Raw genomic sequence first — 4,398 nt, 5'->3', positions numbered from 1 at the left:
GTTTGCAGTTGAAATGACCTGAAAATGTAGCCTGTCTTTTTAAGTCAGTTGACTTGTCGCACATCTCTTTGTAAGACTTGTATGGTACTGGCAGAAAAGTCGTTTTTTAAAAACCATAGGCTTTTCCTTGTCCTTAGCTGTAATAATGCATCTGATTTTGGTTTCCTCAAGAGCTGTATTTCTGTCCATCACCTGTGTACTGGCCCCTGTGTTTCCTATTCTAGCCTACTCCTCACTTCCACTTCCCTGGTCTTTTGAAGTTTGTGATACTGATATGAAATGGATGGTGTTCTCTTGAGAACAAGTGAGATTGTTAGAGTTAAATTCCAGCTGTATGTTTTTCTAACATAGCTCTAAGGTCCTTGTTGTTGTTTGTGATAACTGATAGATAACTCATTGGAAACATGTGCATACATTTATATTCAGATGAAATTATGGTTTGCACTGTCTATTAAATATCTCAATTAATTTTCATACTTTGCCGTTGTGTTCAATCAACCTCTCATTTGCTTTGGGAGTTGACCCTTTCCAGGCCAGCATGGTCCAGTGGAGCCTGTGGAAACATATAGAAGACTTGAGCATGACCTAAATCAACAATTTGAACCAAAGAGCAGAGTGTATCTTATTAGAAATGTGTTTAGGCTCTGAAAGCCACGCATCTGTGGCCTTCACCTTGCGTGGGGGCCTTCTGGGAACAGTTTAGGAGTGAGTTGCTTCTTTGTAGCTCTAGAGTCTTCCCTAGTTCTTCTCTATCAGTGTCCATAGGCAATGCCAGCAGGACAACAGCCTTCACCCGTTGGAAACCATCATGTTTCTACTAACTAGGCCCTTCAATCAGGTGCATTGAAGAAAATGGCCTTTCCCATGAGGAACAAGTGTAGGGCAGTGATTGAGAATCTAGGACACAAGTTGTAGTCTCAGATCTGCGGTGACTTGCCATTGACTTTGGCCTGGACTCTTCCACGCCCTACTCTTCTTTAGTCTTGTACTCCCTTGAGAATCTGATGAATGCTATGGACCCTCTCCCTCATAAAAGTAGATCTGTGCATATTCATCTTTAATTCTGCATGCAGATTGGCAGAATTGAGAGCTCACAATTAAACATGACTCAGTGGGTGCCCTGGGGCAAGTTTGCCCCCCCTTTGGATCTCATTTTCTCACCTGTGAAAAATGGGGCTGGGTCCTATCTGTGAAGTTGCGCATGCCTTGTTCCTCAACCCTCATTGTTCCTTTTCCCATAGCTGCCACGCGTAGAATTGGTACTTGACCACAGTGGCTTGAAATTTCCTGACTTATATGGAGGTTGCGTCTGGCTATTGTCAGAAAGTTTCTTTCCACCTCAAGAAGAATGTAGTAGCAATGCTTGCTGCCAGCTTTTACCTCCTCAGCCTGCAGGTGGTGGTCCCTGGGCATCATTGGTGTGCAGGTGGACATTAAGCTCTTCTCATCAGCTGCCTCAGGGGCTTCTCAACCAAGTGTGAGTGACAGGGACTAGAGGACTCCCTTTTCTGTTTCTTATATGGACACTTGTCATTGTTAGGGCCCACCCTACAGTAATATGATCTCATCCTTGATCCTCACCTTAATTACATCTACAAAGACCTTATTTCCAAGTAGACATGAATTTGGGCACACTATTTAATGCCCTATGCTGCCTCATATAGCTTGTAAGGTCACCCAGCATGGTTTAGAAAGTTCTGAGATAGAGATAGGAAACACGGATTATGGACCCCATTTGCTAGATGGGAAAACCAAAGCTTAGAGAAGCTTTGGATTCCATTGCTAATAAGTGACAGAAAGATCAAGCCAATGAATTTCTTGTCTCCTGAAGGCCATTTATTCAACAACTGTATTTAGGACACCTTTGTGCCAGCTCTAACAAAGCTCATGGTTTGGTGGGAAGGGTAGGCTCTGGTCATCTTCCCCTTCATCATCATTGCCACCACACACTGGGTAATCAATGTAGAATAATCCACTGAGAAAGGGGTGACTGACCCCGAAGGGCTTGGGAAGGAAGCACTGTCCCATCCAAGGTTGAGCGGTGCTAAGGACTCAGCAAAGGAAAAGATGGGAAAGACAGAGATAGGATAGTTTTTTTGTTTGTTTGTTAATCCTCACCCGAGGATATTTTTTTCCATTGATTTTTAGAGCGAGTGGAAAGGAGGGAGGGAGGGGGGAGAGAGAGAAACAACAATGTGAGAGAGACACATGGATTGGTTGCCTTCCACAGGGCCCCAGAAGGGCGGGGATCCAACCTGCAATCCTTTGGTGCTGAGTTGGCTCTCTAACCACTGTGCAAGCGGCCAGGGCAGTAGGATAGTTTTTACCGGTATGTGAAAAGGCCTGGGGGACCACTTTGGGCTGTGGGCCTGAGCTGACAATGACGCAGAGTCAATACTTTTGGTAAGTATTTATGAAATGAATTATAAATGGGGAAACTGAGGTGACAGGTGTTTCAAATCCTACAGCAAGTATGGGCAGAGCTAAGATAGGAACTCAACTTCCCTGTTTCCCCATCTAGGTCTCTTGTGTGAACTGGGTACCACCCTGCAGAAATAGTTTCCTTCTGCCTGGCAGGTGTGCTCGGTGGTTGAGCATCAACCCATGAACCAGGAGATCACACTTTGATTCCTGGTCAGGGCACCTGCTCAGATTACAGGTTCGGTCCCCAGTAGGGGGAGTGCAGGAAAAAGCTGATTGATGATTCTGTCTCATCATTGATGTTTCTCTCTCTCTCCCTATCCCTTTCTCTCTCTGAAAGTAAAAAAAAAAATTTTTTTTTAAAGAAAAAATAGCTTCCTTCCTTCCTGCTAAGCTGCATCCTAGCTTTACTCAGCGGAGACAAGTGGAGCTGGGATAGAAGCATAGAACTTGTTTCCTGCAGCTCAGACTTTGTACCTGTCCTAGGCTAGATTTCCATGAGGCTGTGGCAATACTGGGCCCACATTCCCACAGGGTGACTTGGGCTGAAGTAAAAATGTTCTGCTCACAGTGACATTACTTGTCTGGACTTTTTGGTTTTCAACATGAGCAACAGTCCCAGCCAGGCTGGGTGTGACTCAGTGGTTGAGCATAGACAGACCTATGAACCAGGAAGTCACAGTTGGATTCCTAGTTAGGGCACATACCCGGTTGCAGGCTCGATACCCAGTGTGGCATATCTAGGAGGCAGCCAATCAATGATTCTTTCTCACTGATGTTTCTATCTCTCCCTTTCCCTTTCTCTCTGAAATCAATTAAAAATATATATAGCAACAGTCCCAAAAGAATGACAAACTAAGGGAGCATTTACTAAGACTGGGCACTTAAGTCTGCTTCGTTTTATTTAATCCACACAGGAACTGTTTTCAGGGCAGGACTACTCATTGCCTGGTTTGACTGCAGAGAAAACTCAGGCTTAGAGGGATAAAGTGACTTGCCCAAGGTCACAGAGCTGGTGAGCAGTGGACCCACAAAAATCCAGCCCTGGAATACCTTTTCTGCCACAGTGGTTGCGGGGAAGGGCAGGTTCACAGTCTCTTCCCTTTCTCCCTTAGAAGGTGCCAACTAAATATGACCCAATACTAGGGTCCAAAGAGGTGGCCAACTCTCTTGGAAATCTTCCTGCTAAGAGTAAGAGGCCACAGGCAGCAGGATCTGGAATGGAGTGGTGGGGTCAGAACCATACGGCGAGTTAGACTCCTAGCTCCTTCCACAAGGGGCTTCGAAGGTGGGATCCCTCTGGGGCTGGTTTGCTCTCCCCACCCTGAGTGAGGCCTCACCTCTTTTCCCCCAGACCACCTCACTGACACGACCTCTGTTTCCTTCTCTGCCTCTCAGTATGGGCAGCTATGTGGGGACACTTGGTTCCTTCACAGAAAGTGTGGAAGAAGACACTATATGATACATAATGATGACAGTACCTCTTATCTATTGCTTCATAATAAACCATCCTGAAACACAATTGTGAAAAGCAATTATTTCATTATGCTCATCAATTCTGTGGTCCAAAACTTGGAAAAGGCCAGTGGGAACAACTTATCTCTGTTCTGTGATAACTGGGAAGACCTGCAAAGACCTGAAGGCTGGTGGTAACTTCAACAGCTGGAATCATCAGATCTCTTCAGTCCTATGGTGTGTGGGACCATTGATGCTAGTCGTAGGCTGGGACCTCCCCTGGGCTGTCAGCAGGAGCATGTGGCCTCTCAATATGGCTTGAGCTTCCTCACAGTATGAAGGCCTCAATGTAATCCGAACTCAGGGCTCTAAAAGTGATTGTCCAGGCCAAATATATGTATATATATTACATGCTCAAAATACATATACCACTGTACCAATGTATTGTGTACATAATACACAATCCCTTGAGGTTTTAAAAGGCTGGGATAAACAATAAATGTAATCAGAAATTCCAATGGA

The 4,398-nt window shown here is 45.1% G+C and overlaps 1 long non-coding RNA gene across 1 annotated transcript; it reads left to right on the top strand.

The window, feature by feature from the left end:
* Nucleotides 1–3,194: 3,194 nt before the first annotated feature.
* On the top strand, nucleotides 3,195–3,943 carry LOC107183222. Its single transcript, XR_001514017.1, has 2 exons — nucleotides 3,195–3,436; nucleotides 3,776–3,943. It is a non-coding gene; the product is annotated as an uncharacterized LOC107183222 (long non-coding RNA).
* The last annotated feature ends 455 nt before the right edge of the window (nucleotides 3,944–4,398 follow it).

This window comes from Myotis davidii, unplaced genomic scaffold, assembly GCF_000327345.1.
Source record: "Myotis davidii unplaced genomic scaffold, ASM32734v1 scaffold38, whole genome shotgun sequence".
Taxonomy (NCBI): domain Eukaryota; kingdom Metazoa; phylum Chordata; class Mammalia; order Chiroptera; family Vespertilionidae; genus Myotis; species Myotis davidii.
The sequence above is the reverse complement of the archived record's forward strand: the minus strand, read 5'-3'. Positions and strand labels throughout refer to the sequence as shown.